The 21948-nt window shown below is 46.2% G+C and overlaps 1 protein-coding gene across 1 annotated transcript in view; it reads left to right on the top strand.

The window, feature by feature from the left end:
* Window positions 1-21948, top strand: part of LOC126175840 (endothelin-converting enzyme homolog) — a 625659-nt gene that overhangs the window by 80177 nt on the left and 523534 nt on the right. The window lies entirely within an intron of this gene.

Raw genomic sequence — 21948 nt, 5'->3', positions numbered from 1 at the left:
TGCAATACAGGATCAAACAATAAACACCAGATATTACAGCAAGCATATTATTAAAGATCCCAATGCCACAACAGATAAATGTAAACTTTGCAAACAACAAATAGAAACAGTAGATCACATCACAAGTGGATGTACAATACTAGCAAATACAGAATACCCCAGAAGACATGACAATGTAGCAAAAATAATACATCAACAACTTGCCATAAAACATAAACTAATAAAACAACACGTTCCCACATACAAGTATGCACCACAAAATGTACTGGAGAATGATGAATACAAATTATACTGGAACAGAACCATTATAACAGATAAAACAACACCACATAACAAACCTGACATCGCACTCACCAATAAAAAGAAGAAATTAACACAACTGATCGAAATATCCATACCCAATACAACAAATATACAGAAGAAAACAGGAGAAAAAATTGAAAAATACATCCAACTGGCTGAGGAAGTCAAGGTCATGTGGCATCAGGATAAAGTTGACATTATACCAATTATACTATCAACTACAGGAGTCATACCACACAATATCCACCAGTACATCAATGCAATGCAGCTACATCCAAACGTATATATACAACTACAGAAATCCGTAATTATTGATACATGTTCAATAACCCGAAAGTTCCTAAATACAATGTAACATATACTATACAGTTAAAAGGAAGTCACGCTTGATCAAGGTCCGCGTCACGTTCCATTTTTAACCAGACCTAAGGTCTGAGGAAGGAAAGAAGATAATAATAATAATGATGATGATGCTTGATTACTGACCTCGACGTAAGGAAATGAAGTATTTACTTCTTTCACGTTCAGTTTCTTTTGAAAGGCTCTAGAGAATTATATTTCTTTCTGTCATCACGACTATTACCAATGAGACTAGTGATACCAAAAACTATGGATTCTACTGTAATGTCTTTCGTTTTTGATTGTGTGTACACGTCTAGCCACACCTGCACCCCGTACCTGAGGGTGGTGGTGTCTTTCATCTGTGTACTAGGTTTTAATAAAATTGCTCCATGCATATACTTACAATAATTGTTGCACTAGAATCCGACGACCATCTGTGCTGTGCAGCGGAAAACGAAAATCATAGGAAAAACCGTTTAGGCAACAATTGAGTTTCAGTACGGGGGCTCCCTCCCTGTTTCGCAGCCCCATACACAGAGTTAGTCTCTGAACTGGGGGGATGTACAGAAGTCTGATTGCCCTCTAATTTATTTCGTCAGCGAGCAGTTCCCCTGTGAAATATTGGTTGACCTCCATGCACTGTTTATCTTAAGGTTCGCCACGTTTTGAATCAGTGTTGCCGGCCGGAGTGGCCGTGCGGTTCTGGGCGCTACAGTCTGGAGCCGAGCGACCGCTATGGTCGCAGGTTCGAATCCTGCCTCGGGCATGGATGTGTGTGATGTCCTTAGGTTAGTTAGGTTTAATTAGTTCTAAGTTCTAGGTGACTGATGACCTCAGAAGTTAACTCCCATAGTGCTCAGAGCCATTTGAACCATTTTTGAATCAGTGTTCCGAGATTGCAAGGCAGAATATTCAGTTTTATTGTTGCGTTTGGGTATCCAAATCTTCTCTCGTTTGCTGTGATATTGAAGTGTAAGAAGTATTGTAAATTTGACGCATATTGTTAGGTTTTTGGGACGTTTAGGCAGAACTGATGGAATACGGTGGTGCCCAATGTAATAGATGGGCTGGGCAAGTCACGATTGAAAGAACATGGCATTGTCCGCAACACGTAACTAATGAAAAATTCAAATGGCTCTAAGCACTATGGGACTTAACATCTGAGGTCATCAAAATGGCTCTAAGCATTATGGGACTTAACATCTGAGGTCATCAGTCCCCTAGTCTTAGAACTACTTAAACCCAACTAACCTAAGGACATCACACACATCCACGCCCGAGGCAGGATTCCAACCTGCGACCGTAACAGCAGCGCGGTTCCGGACTGAAGATCCTAGAACCGCAAGGCTACAGCGGCTGGCATAGGTAATGAACATCAACAAGGTGCCCGACCATGAAATGATACACTGCGAGAAGTATTTCTACGGAGTTGTCATGTCTTTCACCGTTTTGAGTACCTCCTCTCGGGCCGAAGTGGCCGAGCGGTTCTAGGCGCTTCATTCTGGAACCGCGTGACCGCTACGGTCGCAGGTTCGAATCTTGCCTCGGGCTTGGAGGTGTGTGATGTCCTTAGGCTAATTAGGTTTTAGTAGTTCTAAGGGACTGATAACCTCAGATGTTAAGTCCGATAGTGCTCAGAGCCATTTTTCTTTCGGGCTAGTTTCATCAGAAGCGGAAAGGCAATACCTTACGGAGAAATGTACTGAGTCAATGAATGGCATAAAGTCATTAAGAGAGTCTGCGATTATAATTGCACTATACTATGTTATGGTCCGCTTTTTTTACATGTCGTCTATAATAAATTACTTCATCAAATGCGTGTGAATTAGGATCGAACAAAATTTAAAATTCGTTAATGAAAATATCAGCAAAGGTTCCCGCCATTTTCCGTGGCTAACCTGTCTTGTTAATAAATATTTTGTTCTGAAATATGTCTAGGGTTTGCTGACAGGTATGTTAGTGTAGTAGAGGTTTTCAATATCGAATGAAGTAAGAGGTGCATCTACTGGAATTGTGATGTATTTTACAAAGTCCACGGATTCATAACTTCTCACATGAACTTTCATCTAAAGGTATAATGTGCTTCAGTTATGCTTTACATTCTTCAGAATGATTTTATTAATCATGGTCATTTTCTTCTTCTCTACCTTCTAACTGAGCAATAAATTGAACTTCGCAATGTTATCTTTTATGTCCAAGAAATTTAATGGCCGCGTACTTTTGTAACTCTGTAATATCGTTGTCATTAAAAAAACTTCATCGTTTTTTGTAGTTATCATCGTGAATGATAACAATGAAATTGGCCTTAGCTTTATTTTGTTTCCAACTTAGCTGGCCGATGTGGTCGAGCGGTTCTAGGCGCTACAGGTTGGAACCGCGCGACCGCAGGTTCAAATCCTGCCTCGGGCATGGATGTGTTTGATGTCCTTAGGTTAGTTAGGTTTAAGTAGTTCTAAGTTCTAGGGGACTGATGACCTCAGAAGTTAACTCCCACAGTGGTCAGAGCCATTTGGCCCATTTTGTTTCCAACTTATTGTTAGAAGGTTTAATTCTGTGTATATCTTTCTTTCGTGTTCTTACTCATTCGTTGCGTTTCTTTATCCATGACCTTATAAACATCTGCCAATATCTACATTGCTGACGCTTGTTGAGATTAGCTGTGCCGCGTGCACTTTTGACTTCCGCGATAATAGTAATTATTAAATTGGAATCCGCAGTGTGAGCTGTACTGAATTTGAGCCCTTTGTTTAGCAGTCGTGTTTCATTTTTTGTCGTGATAGTATTGGTAAGTTCATAAGCCTGTCCACGAGAGAATATGTGCAACCTTGCCTAAGTCGTGGATTCCAAACTGTCTCTGCAAATTAAAAATGTTCGCTCTTAACAAAAAAATCTCTGAAAATATGTTCTTGCTCGTTTCCTGAAACCAATTTCATTAAAATGTACGAAAATTGCAACTGCGTCCTCATGGTACCTAACTGTTGTCGTAACGTAAGTGCCTTATAATTACTACTTTTTTAGCTTTTCCCTTGTACGCTACCCTTGTTTTAGTCTTTAACTTACATAACTGCTGTACTTCACCGATCTGGCGGCTGTTGATGTGGTCTTCAGTCCAAAGACTTGTTCTATGTAGTTCTCCATGCTGCTCTATTCTGTGCAAGCCTTTTCATCCCCAGGTAACTACTGCAACCTACAGCCTTCTGAATCTGCTTAGTTTATTCATCTCTCTCTCTCTCTCTCTCTCTCTCTCTCTCTCTCTCTCTCTCTCCGATTTTTACCCTCCAGTCTTCTCTCCAGTACTAAAATGGTAATCCCTTGATGTCTCAGAACGTGTCCTACCAACCGATCCCTTCTTCTAGTCAAGTTGTGCCACAAATTCCTCTTCTGTGCAGTACCTCCTTATTAGTTACGTGACCTACCCATCTAATCTTCAGCATTCTTCTGTCGCACCACATTTCAAAAGCTTCTATTCTCTTCTTGTCTAAACTATTTATCGTCCATGTTTCACATCCATACATGGCTACACTCCATACAAATACTTTCAGAAAAGACTTCCTGACAAATCTATGCTCGATGTTAACAAATTTCTTCAGAAACTCTTTCCTCGCCATCGCCAGTCTACATTTTATATCCTCTCTACTTCGACCATAATCAGTTATTTTGATTCCCAAATAGCAAAACTCCTTTACTACATTAAGTTTCTCATTTCCTAATCTAATTCCCTCTGCATCACCCGACTTAATTCGACTACATTCCATTATCCTCGTTTTGCTTTTGTTGATGTTCATCTTATATCCTCCCTTCAAGACATTGTCCATTCCGTTCAACTGCTCTTCCAAGTCCTTTGCTGGTTTTGACAGAATTACAATTTCAACGGCTAACCTCAGGGTTTTTATTTCTTCTCTCTGGATTTTAATTCTTACTCCAAATTTTTCTTTGGTTTCCTTTACTGCTTGTTCAATGTACAGATTGAATTACATCGGGGATACGCTACAACCTTGTCTCACTCCATTCTCAATTATTGGTTCCCTTTCGCTCCCTGTATTTTACCCCTGCTTGCCATTTGAGTGAGTGTGTTCAACATTGTCAAAAGCTTTCTCTAAGTCTACAAATGCTATAATCTTAGATTAACTATTCTGTAACCTAGCTTCTAAGATAATTTGTAGAATCAGTATTGCCTCGCGTGTTCCTACATTTCTGCGGAATCCAAACTGATCTTCTTCGAGGTCGGCTTCTACCAGTTTTTCCATTCTTCTGTAAAGAATTCGTGTTAGTATTTTGCAGCCGTGACTTATTAAACTGATAGTTCGGTAATTTTCACACCTGTCAACACCTGCTTTCTTTGGGATTGGGATTATTATATTCTTCTTGAAGTCTGAGGGTATTTCGCCTGTCTCACACATCTTGCTCACCAGGTGGTGGAGTTTTGTCAGGACTGGCTCTCCCAAGGCCGTCAGTAGTTCCAGTGGAATGTTGTCTACTCAGAGTAATAGTGTGTGTGAGTGAGTGAGAGAGAGCTGTGACACGCGAGGGCGGGTTTGGAAAGGGGGGGGGGGGTGTTGGAAGACGTTGTATGAAACGTTCCTCTTCGTACGTCGTCGTGGAGCTTCTGTATCGTTTCGTGAAGTGCTATCGTGGCCAGAACTCATGAACTCTTAGGGCCGTACGGTGTGCGAGACAAATCGCGCGACGTGTTGCTCCATAGACTTCGTTCCAGACGTTTGTTGGCCGACGTGGATGATTTCCAGGCCCTGCGACACCTACGCTAAAAGCTAAACACGGGTCGCCAGACTCGCTTAGACCGCGAGACAGGGTTAAACAGTCCTTTCCTGTATACCACTAATAAGTGCCGTGAAGGTATCAGACAACCTTCAAAATCCCCCAGGTCCGACAACAGGATTGGACAACAAACACTGCAAGCAGTCGCTACATCGTCACTAACCGGTGTCTCCCTTCTCTTGTGCAAACAATACTGGAGAACATTCTAAGAGAGGGTAAGGATATGCACGAGAACACAGCACATCAAAATTTTATTGCAGCAAACCTCAGTTTATGCTTCTTCTAATATCCCTCGCCAAGTCTGCTTCGTCCGTTAGACGCCAGCAGCTAGCCGGTTGCTCCATTCTGTTAGGCGACCTCGTATTTAATAGTCCGTGTATGCTCGCTACCTTCAACACCCAGCTCGAAAACCTGCAATACATTAAAACGTTTACCACGCGCGCGAAAGGGAACGCACTCCGCAACACAACTTTCCACTCTCGAGAACAACCTTGCTGCACCGTGGCTACGAACTCTCGAAACGTGCCTCCACACTACCTCCACCCCAGAGGGCTCAAACTCGTCTCCTGCACCTGCCACTGGCACCGGCCGACTCCTCAATTTCGCGAGCTGCCCACAGCTCCACATCATCATTTCGACATGCCGAAATTTCGGGCAATCAGTGTCTGGAGCTGAAAGCAGTCGCTGCGGTTGGCCATTTCCTGCTAACGCTCAGAGTACATCTGTAAAGTGCTGCTGCCTCCCGACATTTTGAAAATTTCGTTCCGCAAAGGCTACTAGGAAACGCCAGCCATTGCGTGGGAAAAACACAAGCCTTTGAAGACCACGCAGCCAGATTAGTGGAAGCCAACCCCTTACCTGCAGGCTGGAGAACACGTGCAGTCTCTCTGACACTGGCAAATCGACGCTGTCACCCATAAATAGCAGTCAGCACTTGCCAACGGTCGCGGCCCGTAAGTGAACCGTTACATACATCGTGAAATACAGTTAAAGCGCGGCCCTTATTTGCATCATGTGTAAGATTTGGCACCTACTGGCAGTGGCAATCCGTGATAATTATTACAGAAAAAAAGAAAGATATACTTTCAACCTACCCACACCGTTACTCTTGGTTGTCGGGCCGTATGGCGGGTGGCTGGTTGATATCCTACACAGTCCGAGGTGTCACCAGATATGTCTTCGGCCTGGATTTGCACTGACTGGAGTAGAATTGTCTCCAGTGACGAATCCGCTTAGAACTGAGCCCCGATGACCAGCGAAGACGTGTCTCGACACGCCCCGAACAGCGGTGTCAATCTGTCACCCACCAAACAGCCCGACAACCAGGAGTGCCATATCTTTTCATAGCAGGACCCATTTTCTTGTCGTCCGCGGCAGCCTTACTGCTCAGTGATACACCGACGATGTTCAACGCCCCGTTTTGTGGCCCCTTTATAGCAAGCCATCCTGAGTTTACACTTCAGCAAGATAATGCCCGCCCGCACGCGGAAAGTTTCCACTCTTTGTCGTGCTAGCCAAACCCTAGCTAGGCCAGCAAGGTATCTCCCAAATTGAGAACGTTTGGAGCAATACTGCAACCATCTCGGGATTGTGACGATGTAACGCGCCAATTGGACACAATTTGGCACGATATCCCGCACGATGACTTCCAACGACTCTTGTCAATCAACGCCAGGCCGAATAACTGCTTGCACAAGGACCAGACATGAGACAATGCGTTATTCACTTGATCAGTTTTTGAAGCTTTTCCTCTTGAATAAATCATTCCATTTATCTGAAATTGTAGTCATTTGTTTGTCTGAGATGTGCGTCCCATTCAGGTAATTCCTTCGTGGTGCGTCGTCGATGTCAATGAACTCACAATCAGGCAATAAATATCGTAATACTACGAAAGTTTTTCGGAGTTCTGTTGTAACAACCACCTTTTAACTGATTCTCCGCATAAATAAATGTAATAAAATGCGCGTGAATAGACACAAGGGTCAGACATGTTCTGACTGTGCGCTCGGCTATCACTCAGTATAACCAGTCGCAACCATCATGCATCAAGCATAATGCTTCTGGCCACAGAGTGGTTGAGTGGTTTACGCTGAGGCGGAGCTTCTCCACCGTCTTAGTCGGAGCCTACGAGTAGCTCTGGCTGCAGCGAGGGAGTCCCAAACGGCCGGGCTCCGTGGTCTTGAGGTAGCGAATCCCACATACAGTGTCGGGGAATTAGGTACAACGGTTGCTGTTGTTGTCTTCAGTCCAGAGACTGGTTTGATGCAGCTCTCCATGCTACTCTGTCCTGTGCAAGCTTCTTCATCTCCCAGTACCTACAGCAACCTACACATCCTTCTGAATCTGCTTAGTATATTCATCTCTTGGTCTACCTCTACGATTTTTACTCTCCACGCTTCCCTCTAGTACTAAATTATCCCTTGATGCCTCAGAACGAGTACTACCAACCGATCCCTTCTTCTTGTCAAGTTGTGCCACAAATTCCTCTTCTCCCCAATTCTATTCAGTACCTCCTCATTAGTTACGTGATCTTCCCATCTAATCTTGAGCATACTTCTGTAGCAATACATTTCGAAACCTTCTATTCTCTTCTTGTCTAAACTACTTATCGTCTTTGTTTGACTTCAACATATGGCTAAGGAAAGACTTCCTGACACTTAAATCTATACTCGACGTTAACAAATTTCTCTTCTTCAGAAACGATTTCCTTGCCATTGCCAGTCTACATTTTATATCCTCCCTACTTAAACCATCATCAGTTATTTTGCTTCCCAAATAGCAAAACTCCTTTACTACTTTAAGTGTCTCATTTCCTAATCTAATTCCCTCAGCATCACCCGATTTATTTCGACTACATTCCATTATACTCGTTTTGCTTTTGTTGATGTTCATCTTAAATCCTCCTTTCAAGACTGTCCATTCCGTTCAACTGCTCTTCCAGGTCCTTTGCTGTCTCTGACGTAATTACAATGTCGTCGGCAAACCTTAAAGTTCTTATTTCTTCTCCATGGATTTCAAGTCGCACTCCAAATTTTTCTTTTGTTTCCTTTACTACTTGCTCAATATACAGATTGAATAACCCTGTTTCACTCCCTTCCCAACCAGTGCTTCCCTTTCGTGCCCCTTTGACTCTTATAACTGCCACCTGGTTTCTGTAATAATTGTAAATAACCTTTCTCTCCCTGTATTTTACCCCTGCCACCATCAGAATTTGAAAGAGAGTATTCCAGTCAATATTGTCGAAAGCTTTCTCTAAGTGTACAGATGCCAGAAACTTAAGTTTGCCTTTCCTTAATCTATTTTGTAAGATAAGTCGTAGGGTCAGTATTGCCTCACGTGTTCCAACATTCTACGGTATCCAAACTGATCTTCGCCGAGGTCGGCGTCTACCGGTTTTTTCCATTCGTCTGTAACGAATTCGTGTTAGTATTTTGTAGCCGTGACGTATTAAACGTATTCTTCTTGGAGTGTGAAGGTGTTTCGCCTGTCCCATACATCTTGCTCTCCAGATGGTAGTTTTGTCAGGGCTGGCTCTCGCAAGTCTATCAGTAGTTCTAATGGAATGTTCTTTACTTCCGCGGCCTTGTTTCGACTTAGGTGTTTCAGTGCTCTGTCAAACTATTCACGCAGTATCATATCCTCCATTTCATCTTCATCTACGTGATCTTACATTTCAATAATATTGTCTTGAAGTACATAGCCCTTGTATAGACCCTCTATATGATACTTACACCTTTCTGCCTTCCCTTCTTTGCTTGGAAGTGGATTTCGATTTGAGGTCTTGTTATTCATAAAAGTGGTTCTCTTTCCTCCAAAGGTCTCTTTAATTTTCCTGTAGGCAGTATCTATCTTACCCCTAGTGATATATGCCTCTACATCATCCCATGAACCATGGACCTTGCCGTTGGTGGGGAGGCTTTCGTGCCTCAGCGATACAGGTAGCCGCACCGTCGGTGCAACAACGGAGGGGTATCTGTTGAGAGGCCAGACAAACGTATGGTACAATGGTAAGAAACTAAAGTAATCACCATTTAACCATACAACATTAGTCACAATTTTTACTCTAAAAGAAATGGACCATAAATGTGGCCAAATAGCTTACAGTAATTATTTCAGATAAACTCTCACGACTTTGTATCGACGGTGCTGCAATGCCGAAATTTTAATGTTTAACGTATCGTCACTAGTGTAATGAATATAAATCGAGTTTTAGAGATCAACTTTATTTGATATTGCTGTTGTATATGGCGATATGGGGATCCCCGTGTCTGACGAGCGTTACATCAAATAATGTTAACACCTGTCCTGTGGCTGTGTTCTTTAAATTAAAGCCAGTGCCCTTTAACAAATATTCATCCTCTTTGTGTAACTTAGTTTTTTATTCTACCGCGCTTTATCGACGAGGTCGTGAAACTCCCTAAATTGGTTCTGGAGGTGGTGGCTGATCGCAGGCCACCTGCCACGCTTCTCCTGGACAGTGCTGCCCTGCGCTGCCGTCACGTGCGGCTGTAGACGGCCAGAGCAGGAGGACGGTGCGACCGCGACGATGCGCGCGCCCGGTGCATTGGTATGCCGGTCGGAACGCGCGCGACGTTGCACCAGTGCGCATGCGCAGCCTGCTGGAGGTTAATGGCGCCGGCCTTGGCAGGGCGCCTCTTCAGACGACGGAACGCGAAGCCACGGCGAGGGACCCGCGGCTCGCCGTGGGCGAAGCCACAGGCCGCTGGCGGCCCCCGCAACAGGTGGCGTCGTTTGCCGACACGGCGCGGTCGCAACTAGAACGGTGGTCGCTATTTCGTGATTACTCGACGCTTACCTGCACATGGCTTTTTTAAAGGAATCTGATCTGCCATCTACATACAGGGTGACAATTATTGCACTATATGAAATAAAATCGTCATAACTTATGAACGGTTTGCGTTAGGACGTTAAAACTGCACGGTTGGCCGCGGGTATGATGGGAATTAGTTCGGTTTGCTTTAGCGACGAAGCCCACTTTCATTTCGATGGGTTCGTGTTGCAAGGATGGTTTGCAGCTGTTCATGAAGAATCCGCAGGACTTGAAGCGTCGTTTCGTCACTATGAAACATGTATACATTACTATACTCCTGAGACCAAACAACAACCTAAAAAATGGGTTATCAAAGGAACCTGCACCAAAAACGTTGAAGACCATTCCTTCGGCCGGAAAGGTTATGGCGACTGTCTTTTGGGATTCGCGAGGGATAATCCTCATCTACTATCTGGAAAAGGGTAAAGCTATTACAGGTGCATATTATTCATCGTTATTGGACCGTTTGAAAACCGAGCTGCAAGAAAAACGCCAGCGATTGGACCGCAAAAAAGTCCATTTCCATCATGACAATGCACCAGCACACACCTCAGCAGTTGTGGTAGCAAAATTAATGGAAATAGGATTACAACTCGTTTCACATCCCCCCTATTCTCCAGATTTGGCTTCCTCGGACTACCATTTGTTCCCCAATTTGAACGCTACGGTCGCAGGTTCGAATCCTGCCTCGGGCATGGATGTGTGTGATGTCCTTAGGTTAGTTAGGTTTAAGTAGTTCTAAGTTCTAGGGGACTGATGACCTCAGAAGTTAAGTACCATAGTGCTCAGAGCCATTTTTGAACCCCAATTTGAAGAAATGGCTGGTGGAACAAAGATTTTATTCAAACGAGGAGGTGATTGCAGCAACTAATAGCTGTTTTGCAGACTTTGACAATTGCTATTATTCGGAACGGATCAACAAATTAGAAGAGCGTTGGACGAAGTGTGTAAGTCTAAAATCAGACTATGTCGAAAAATAAAAAAAAGGTTTACCCTAAACACTTAAGTAGATTTTATTTTTGCACAGGCTTTTCAAACGCCCCTTGTATCTCCAAATACCAAAAATGCTAGTATGTAAACTTAAATAGCATCAGTGAACTACAAATAAAAACCCTCATTCGGTATACCAACAAGCAAAACAAAAGCCCTACCAACTTATGCACCAGCCTATTAGCTAAAAACATAGAACTCTGCTCCCTCCCCCCCCCCCCAAAAAAAAACCCTTCCATTCAGTGCGTCTATATAGATTCCGTTGCCGAATCTCAAGAAACCGAGAAACCGTTGCAGTTTGAGGGTACCCAATAGGGTTCACCGAACCGGAGCATTTGCTTACCTGCTTCAGTATTTGCAGTATCCGCAACAACGATTCACTCCATCGCCATGTGCCCGAGTGGCACTGCAGTACAACAAAACGAACTGCTGGTGTGTGTGTGGAGGGGGGGGGGGGGGGTAATGGACGTAGCCGCGGCTGCTGGGTGCTGACTAATATTACTCCGCTCCATTTGCAAACAGAAGCCGGCTGATTAAGTTCGGACCAGAGCCTGCATGCATAACACGTACGACCGGTTCCACCGGAACTCGGACACGGCAACTGGCCGATCGAGCAGTCCAGCGGCAAAGCTAAGTGGTTCTCGTGTTTTAACATAGGCGCGCAGCAGCCAGGGATATCTGGCTGAGGAGACCACGCTGTCAAGACCATTACCTGAATCCGTCTTGCAGATGCAGTGCGCCTGTAAAGTCGACCAAACTAGAATACAGGGTAATTATAAAGTCCGTGAATCGTTTTAACAGATTCGTGTATGTAAAAGGCTGAACATAACATAACATCTGGTACAGTACGTGAAAGACAAACTTTCAGTAATGTTTTTTCGGTTGTCGCTGTAACCGACAGCGAACCAGGTAAAGAAAGCATTTTGTTTGGTAAAGTTTGCCCGTTGCTAATCGGTTGTGAGTGTGCAAAGAATTATGGTTAAGTCTGGGGGAGGGGGGGGGGGGGGGGGCGCAGACTATTACATCGATGGAAGAGACATGCAAGGAACATCAGCGCCACACCAGACTAATGCAACCAAGCGGGTCAGCTGTCTCCGAACACTGCTTCGAGCATCTATATTAATGAATGACCTAAACAGTCATCCAATCTCAGTAGCAGGTCAGTTAACAAATGGCTTCCAGGGGCGGAAAAAATTTGATTTTCACTACTTCACGTAATTGTTGACTTAATTTAAAATGCTGTTATAATCAGCTCATTAATAATCTTATGTTACAAGTTTTACAGAGTAAGACAAGTATTATAGTTGGAAACTGTGTATTCTTGTGGCTGTGTAACTCGTGACGCCGGCAAGAGTGGCCGAGCGGTTCTAGGAGCTACAGTCTGGAAACGCGAGACCGCTACGGTCGCAGGTTCGAATCCTGCCTCGGGCATGGATGTGTGTGATGTCCTTAGGTTAGTTAGGTTTAAGTAGTTTTAAGTTATAGGGGACTGATGACCTCAGATGTTAAGTCCCATAGTGCTCACAGCCATTTCAGCCATTTTGAACCACACACGAATCAACAGGCCACTGTATACTGAATCGACAGCTTCAACAATTCGATTCCTCTGATCTTGAGGAGTAGCTGCCAAAGGTGGGAGAAAGACTCTATCTTTTACGTACCCCCACAGAAAAAAAAAAATCACGAGATGTGAGGTCTACTGACCTGGGAGGCCAAAAGCAGTGAACAAGATCTTGTTGTCCACTTCTTCGAATCCAGTGTTGTGGGATGGTGTTGTTAAGATAGTGCCACACCTCAAGGTGAAAGTGAGGCGGCGGGCCCTCGTGTGTAAAAATGAAACCATTGGAATTTTGGTTAAGTGAAGGAAATAATCAATTTTGGAACATGTCAGGATATGATATACCTATCACAGTTTCTTCCTCAAAAAAGAAAAGTCCAGAAACTTTGTGAACAGAAACGGCGCAAAACAGATTCAGTTCAGCGAGTCTCTTTCATGTTCGACGAAAAACCCAAAATTTTGTGTCTCCAAATCCTTATATTATGGCTGTTTACTTTGCACGTCAAATGAAACGTCGATTTGTCCGAATACATGAGTCTTTCGGAAAAAGTGCTCTCTGCCATATCATGGAGAACTGAAATGCAAAACATTCTGTTGTGGTCGCCGGGACGCAACTGCAACTTGTAACACAAAATATGAAGCAGTCGTTTCAGAAAACGCCACACCGTTGTTTGAGGACGTTGACGTGCCTGGCCTGCCCGTCTAGTGGACTTCAGAGAGCTCCGTGTGAACGCATCTTGGATACCATCGATTTTTGTTTTCATTAGACGTGGGTTACCAACCAGTGTTCTTCCTTCTGCGTACGGAACCACAAGGAATTTTGCATGCCAGTCACAAATCAACTTGTGGACAGGCGGCTTCCCGTTGAATCGACGGCGGAATGCACGTTGCACTTGAACAATGGACTGACTTCGAATTCAAACACGCAGAATGAGTTATCTTGTGGTGCAGTCGCCATGGTGCTACAATCAAATAGCCCAGCTTTGTCAGCCGGCGGCTGTTGCCGAGCGGTTCTGGGCGCTTCAGTCCGGAACCGCGCTGCTGCTGCGGTCGCAGGTTCGAATCCTGCCTCGGGCATGGATGTGTTTGATGTCCTTAGGTTAGTTAGGTTTAAGTAATTCTAAGTTCTAGGGGACTGATGACCTCAGATGTTAAGTCCCATAATGCTCAGAGCCATTTGAACCATTTGAATTTGTTGTGACCAGGTGAAACTACTTTTGTGTGGCCACAATTGAGGATTCTTTAATTGCTCTGGGATAAGGCTCATCAAACTAGAACACAAGAAATATAAATTCAGTTTATTATACTCGTAAATAGAAGATTTAGTTTGACACGCTTCTTTTCCCGCAGATGTATCGGATAATCTACGACTGTCACTGGCTAGCAAATTATCACTTGATAAACTAATTAACGAACTGTTCTGTTGATGTACAATATTCAACTATAAGAAGTCTAGAAGTTCATCTGAAACTTCAACTACTCGTTGATCCCAGACGGTCATGTCGACTGCTGTAGCTGAGGCCTCGAACTGGGCTGAGCTCGCGGGCGCTCAGCACTACATTGACCTCATTGAGAGGGCGCTGAGGGGCAGGCGTGGTCTTCAGGAGTCCCTCCCATACGACGTTGCGAATTGCAGCGATACCACGCTAATGTCTTTGGTATGGATTCGCGCCGCCGACTTTGATGTGGCACCGCGCTCTCTGGACTAAATCTCATGTTTTTGCTTTCGATAAAGAGAAGTCGGTGCGTGTTCCGAAGGAAGCAGAAGCAACATGAGTGTTTTTCCTTGGGCGGTGTGGTTTCGGGTAGCGAGGTACCGGCCAGATGAAGAGGGCAGTAAAGCGGCGATCGCCGAACAGAGGAAGCCGACGTTAAGGGTCGTCGTAAAAGTAGCTCGTCGATGTGGCGCTGGTAATAGTGGGTGGCGCGCCTGGTGGGGGAATATGTAATTAGCGGCGGCTTTCCAGGCCTCGCAACGAGGAGCAGCCGGTCAGAGATCTAAGCGAACAGGCCGCCAGGGGCACCGCACATGCCATCGCACAGTCCCTTAACTCCTCAGCTACAGGGCGTGGGAAACTGTGCCACCACATACTTCTCTTCTTCTCGGAAATTCGAGAGCAAACATCTTGGAAGTCTGTTGAACATCTCTGTGGCGCTCACGCGCTTGCAAAATATGCTGTTGTGGTCATGCCGGCCGGAGTGGCCGAGCGGTTCTAGGCACTACAGTCTGGAACCGCGCGACCACTACGGTCGCAGGTTAGAATCCTGCCTCGGGCATGGATATATGTGATGTCCTTAGGTTAGGTTTAAGTAGTTCTGTTCTAGGGGACTGATGATCTCAGATGTTAAGTCCCATAGTGCTCAGAGCCATTTTTTTGTTGTGGTCATCAGCTGAAAGACTGGTTCCATGCTACTCCTGGCAGATTAAAACAGTGTGTCGGACCGAGACTCGAACTCGGGACCTTTGCCTTTCGCAGGCAAGTGCTCTACCAACTGAGCTACCCAAGCACGACTCACGCCCCGTCCTCACAGCTTTACTTCTGCCAGTACCTCGTCTCCTACCTTACAAACTTTACAGAAGCTCTCCTGCGAACCTTGCAGAACTTGAAACGCCCGCTAAACCGGCTGGGCAGAACAGGTAATAGGATTGTGGAAAGGGGCCAAAGGTTGAGGTCAGTTTCTCCTTCTAATTGTCATTTATTGTAATTCAATAACCTTTACAACCAAAGCGGCACATAGCCGAATCTTTACCGAATGGAACTCGTTCACGGCTGAAGGCCTCCAACAAGAAATCTTAACAAATAAAATAATTTAAAAAACCCAAAAAGCAACATATGCAAAGTGCAACACAAATGGCTGAGGGCCACAATTAAATTTGAAAACTTTAGAATATATTACTATAGACCTTTAAAGGCAGAAGGCCAGCATGTTTAAACAACAAGAAATCTTAAAAATCTAATTAAGATAGCAATAAAATAATTTAAAAAAAATCAAGATATGCCAAGTACTATACCAATGGCTGAGGCCACAATTGAACTTCAAAATTTTAAAATATACTAACATAATCTTTTAAAAGCAGAAGGTCGCAATGTTTAAGCTTGAAAGATAAATTTAAAAATTAATTCTGCAAAATTTTAAGAAAACAAATAACCATAAGCCTAAGATTTACAGTAGCTGTCAACAGATAATTAAAAACCGGGCACTCCGAAAGCCTCCAGGGAGGTCGGTCTACCCTCTTTCTCTTAGGCGAGACAGGTGGTGAGCCTAACTATACTTGATCCGTCGGAACCCAAGCAGGGGACAGCCACGGATCGACCGACACAGCTACTTGCTTCCCGTCAATCAGGACATGAGAATTCAAACCGGCAATGTTACAAACGTGGTAATCCACAAAGGAATTGTATTAGCTGTCAAACTACACTCAACTTCGACGTCGTGGGTGGGTGAACCACTAAGCTCTTAGCGACTGGACAGCTCCACACACGCTGCGACACTGCGCAGGACCCGGCAGGCGGACACAGACGACTGCACCGCACGGAGATGTCCTCCCTGATCCGCACCAACCGACCGACTGCCTGCTGGTCCGTCCGCGACTGCTGCTCCGTCGCGACTGCACCGCTGGTGCCTCTCTGACTCACTTCCAGACACACGACGGCGGAAATACTGGCTCGGAGCCAACCATGCAGAGGAAACGCGCTCACTGGCCTAAACGACATCCCTGCACCAGGAAAAGACCGACGTAAGTTCCACAAGATGGTAATTGTAGGGGCCCAGAAGCGCTCAGAGAATCAGTTACATATCGCCCGATCAGACGACCGACTTCTCAGAGCCAGTATGCCGACATTTAAAATAACTTGTCAAAGGAAATCACAATTACACACATAACCTGACAAACACTTGCTGAAGACCTGAACGACACCTAACACTAGCTAAACACACACGAAGACAAATCGGGAGTCGATACACACACACACACACACACACACACACAGCCGACTCATGGACGATCGGCGAGCCAAAACGCGCCGTCCGGTTGGACGACCAACTGACTATCCACCAAGACCGTGGCCCAGCTGAAGTGATGCGTGGCGGCAATGGTCCATGTTGACACAGACCTCACTGCTGCTCCAACCCGACTGTATTAGTTCCTCATTGCAACTCCCCGACTGGCAGGTCCCGACTGCACTCCAGACGTGTTCCAACCGACTGGCAGACCCGAAGTCACAACCTGAACTGCCTTACGATTTTTTTTTCTTTATTGTGATGTCATTCCCCTGCCCCATGTGGGCAGGGGAGGGCTGTCAGCGGCACAATCTGCCGCTCTTCCAGTTAAGTCACCAGAAAGTTAAAAAACACAGTTGGCGAGTTTTCAAAACTCAGAGAAGACACTGAATGGACATGTACATGTTAAAAGTCAGCCACAGTAGTAAAAGCATTCCGGAACAACACACTTAAAACCCACTTGGAGCACACACGACAAAGAATAAAACTGCCAGGCGGGACCTGCCGAGGGAAAGGGCAGAGAGGATGGAAAAGGAGGGGAGAGCATGGGGCAGCAGGGGAAGCGGCACAATGAAGAGAGGAGGGGCATCAGTGGGTACACGAAGAGGCAGGAGACACATGGGGCGGGAGATGAAGAGGGAAGACAGGGCAGGAGGGAGCGCAGAGACACTGAAAGGAGGCACAAGAGATGGAGGGAGAGTAGGAGGGAAAGCCGCTCAGGAGGAGGGAGGGGGAGGGGGAGGAGAGGGAGCCCTGAGGAGGAGGCAGGAAGATAGGGTTAGAGTTGGTAGGAACGGTAGATGTCAGGGCGAATCTCATCATCCGGGAGGGGTAGATGGAGGAAGTTGCGTTGGGAAAGGAGATGGAAGGTGTGGAGATGGAGAGAGAATGGGACACAACGGTAAAGGCGCGGCAACTGGTTGTGGGTGCAGAAGATGGGAGACACAAGGGGGTGACGGGGAACAAGGTGGCGGACAACATATAGTGTGCGGATGTGTTCAAGGAAAAGGAGAAGGTGGGGGAAGGGGACAAGGTCGTAGAGGATGCGCGTGGGGGACGGAAGGCGGATGCGGAAGGCGAGGCGGAGCGCATGGCGTTTGAGGATTTGGAGGGCTTTATAGAACAGGGGAGGGGTGGAAATCCAAGCTGGCATAACAGATGATGGGGCAGATCAAGGATTTGTAGGTGTGAAGGATGGTGGAAGGATGCAGACCCTACGTCCGGCTGGACAGGAGTTTCAGGAGGCGGTTGTGAGCTTTGTTTTGGATGGTAAGGAGATGGGGAGTCCAGGTGAGGTGGCAGTCGAATGTGAGGCCAAGATATTTGAGGGTAGGAGTGGATAGGCGGCCATAAATGGTGATGTAGAAATCATGGAGGCAGTTGGAGCGGGTGGTGCGGTCTATGATGATCGCCTGGGTCTTGGATTAACATGGAGGAACCACTGGTTGCACCAAGCAGTGAATTGGTCAAGGTGGGTTTGGAGGGTACGTTGGGACCGTTGAAGGGTAGGATGAAGGGCTAGGAAGGCGATGTCATCAGTGAACTGGAGAAGATGAACAGGAGGGGGAGGTTTGGGCATATCAGCAGTGTACAGGAGATAGAGGAGAGGGGAAAGGACAGAACCTGGGGGCATGCCGGCGGAAGGATAGAAAGTACGTGAGTTGGAATTGTGAATAGTCACATAGGAGGGACGATGGGAGAGGAAGGAAGCAACAAGACGGATGAAGTTGATGGGGACAGCATAGGTCTGGAGTTTGAAGAGGAGCCCGTGATGCCAGACATGGTCATAGGCGTTCTGGAGATCAAGGGAAAAAAAGATAGTGGAGCAACAGGAGTTAAGTTGGAGGGAAAGAAGATTGGTAAGGTTAAGGAGCTGGTCGTCGGCGGAGAAGGAAGGCCGGAAGCCACATTGGGTAAGAGGAAGGGGGTGGTGCTGGTTAAGGTGGCGGTGAATACGGCGAGAGAGGATGGCCTCGTAGACCTTACTGAACACGGAGGTGAGGCAGATTGGACGATATGAAGAGGTATCAGAGGGGGGTTTGTTAGGTTTAGGGAACAGCAGGACACAGGAGGTCTTCCACAGGTCGGGGTAAAATCCAGTGCAGAGGAGGACATTGTACAGGGTAGCAAGGACAGACAGGAAGGATGGAGGGGATTCCTTGAGGTGACAGTAGGTGACGTCATCATGACCAGGGTCAGTGTTGCGTTTGGAGTGGAGGACGAGTTTGATGTCTTGTGTGGTGATGGGAGTGTGGATGTCTGAGGGGGGGTAACCGATCCAAGTACTGGAAGCTAGGGGCGAGCGGGGGGACAGAGGTGTCAGTGCGGGCAAGGACAGTGGGGAAGAGGGAGTAATCAAAATGGGGATCGTCAGGAATGGAGAAGACCTCGGATAGGTGGGAAGCAAAATAGTTAGCCTTACTGAGGTTGTCAGGAAAGGGTCGATCGTCATGGAGGATGGGGTAATGCGGGGTGGGATACTGCCTTACGACAGACAACGACCAGGAAGTAATAGCAGTCTAGCAAAGATAACACGAGAGGGGGTATATCAATACGCACTGCTAGCGCCGCTCACGGTCAGGCAAAACAGCAACTCAGTGACTGTAGTAATTTAAATTAACGTAGTGAGGTGGAAGTACGTTAAAAACATGGTGTGAAAAACATGATGGTTGGAACACGAGCCACGCACGGCTCACAACTTTCCATTCTAATGTATGCTCAGCGTTAAGTGCTGCAACCTAAAACTTGTGTACTGCCATCAACCCTTAGTGTTCGTCTAAAATTGTCCCCCGCCTCTCCACTCTCATGACCAATTTAATTAATTAGCTTATCAGTTTGATTTCAGTGACATGCCGCCTTATAGGTGAAGGTGATGAATAGGGCCCCACGGGTATGATTATTGACTTGGCGTTTTTTTCGTTGGGACGAAATTTTTAATGATATTTGAATGTCTCGCCTACACAGGGAGAGACGACCATCGTAATAAAATCAGATGTATTACCGAATTTATAATGCGATACATAGTATAAACCTTATATTTACAACTTCTCTGTGCTGCTACCTTCAGGGAGAGTATGAAAGTGAGGAGGCGTTCTGTGACAGTAGTAGATCTTAGCACTCCATCATGAGGCAAAAGTGAATTTAATATTCTAGTCCTGTGATGCAGGACATGGCAGTTAAGAAAAAATATGCTTCTACCTGATGAGAGAATACTCAGAGATTCCGAGCCTATGCCATAGTCCTGGTTTTTTTTTTCTTTTGGGGGAGGGGGGGGGGGGCACGACTACAGTGGTCATTAGCACCCAGACTAAATTATGAATGCACTGCGAGGCACAATATTAAAACAGCAACTAAAAAGGACAACACTGTAAAAGGCACATTAACAGGCAAGGGATTAAAAGAAAACAGCATAATCAAATGTCCTTAGACAGGTTTGTCAAGTGTGGGTCATCCGCTAAAATTTCATCCAGAGTACATGGCAGGCCAAGATCAATGCGCAGTGTATTAAAATTCGGACAGGACGTTAAAATGTGGCGTACCGTCAACCATAGTCCTGTACAGGATTTTCAGAACAGGTAATGATACTTTACCGATGTGAAATCGCGTGTATAGTCCGATTTCGTCTTGTCTTCGAAAATAACCCGTATAAAAGGGAGAAATCTACGTGTGTGTGTGAAATCTTATGGGACTTAGCTGCTAAAATCATCAGTCCCTAAGCTTACACACTACTTAACCTAAATTATCCTAAGGACAAACACGTACACCCATACCTGAGGGAGGACTCTAACCTCCGCCGGGACCAGCCGCACAGTCCATGACTGCAGCGCCCCAGACCGCTCGGCTAATTCCGCGCGGCGGAGAAATCTACATTTCGCATGAGAAATTGTAGGTGTATGGTCAACAACAACGCTGCCTCGGATTGGGTAAATTTTTTTTTTTTTTTTTACTGGTGGGGCTATGTCAGGGTTGAATTGTTCAGAACTACTGTACACGTCGAAGCTGCTGCTGCTTGTTTCGCAGTGCACCGCGGCTGGCTGCAACGGCGGTCACCAGGAGCTGGTAAGAGGAAGTAACAGATTAGCTCAGCATGGGCAGGGCACAACGAATGCGCCGACCTGTCCGATCCTGCCCTCGACGTCAGACGCTGGCGAAGTGACCAGTGTGCTGGGTGAGAGTGACAGAGGGGGATATGTTGTGATGCGTGAGAGAGGATTCAAAATGATGGATTTTTGCGCTGGACATATTGATAACCTGCGAATTCCTAACTCTCCAATCATCTCCGGGTGCCCTCTGGACTCGCATTCGGGATGACGACGGTTCAATCCCGCGTCCGGCCATCCTGATTTAGATTTTCCGTGATTTCTTTAAATCGCTCCAGGCAAATGCCGGGATGGTTCCTTTCAAAGGGCACGGCCGACTTCCTTCCCTGTCCTTCCCTAATCCGATGAGACCGATGACCTCGCTGTCTGGTCTCCTTCCCCAAAACAACCAACCAACCACCCTGTGCCCTCCATGGTCGGGGGTGGTGCAATCTGGCATACACGTGCGTCCACGACTGCGGCTGCGGCCGCGGCTGTAGTGTACTCCGGTCCCTGAGCGACGGCGCTGGCGGTGTACGAGAGGGCGGCCGCGCTGTGTGTGGACGTCTGGGAGGTGGGTGTGCGGGATGTGCGGGTGTTTCAGTGATCACCAACATCTACCCACGGCAGCTAGTTCTACGGACAGGATCGCAGTTTAAGCGTGTCGTGTTTAGCGCTTCGCCGGCCGTTGTGACCGAGCGGTTCTAGGCGCTTCCGTCCGGAACCGCGCTGTTGCTACGGTCGCAGATTCGAATCTTGTCTCGGGCATGGATGTCTGTGATGTCCTTAGGTTAGTTAGGTTTAAGTAGTTCTAAGTCTAGGGGACTGATGAAATGGCTCTGAGCACTATGGGACTTAACATCTGTGGTCATCAGTCTCCTAAAACTTAGAACTACTTAAACCTGACTAACCTAAGGACATCACACATATCCATGCCCGAGGCAGGATTCGAACCTGTGACCGTAGCGGTCACGCGGTTCCAGACTGAAGCGCCTAGAACCGCTCGGCCACACTGGCCGGCATTCGGGTGACTGATGACCTCAGATGTTAAGTCCCATAGTGCTCAG

The sequence above is a fragment of the Schistocerca cancellata genome, chromosome 3 (assembly GCF_023864275.1).
Source record: "Schistocerca cancellata isolate TAMUIC-IGC-003103 chromosome 3, iqSchCanc2.1, whole genome shotgun sequence".
NCBI classification, from domain to species: Eukaryota; Metazoa; Arthropoda; class Insecta; order Orthoptera; family Acrididae; genus Schistocerca; species Schistocerca cancellata.
Note: the sequence above shows the minus strand (reverse complement) of the source record. Positions and strands in the feature narration are given on the sequence as shown.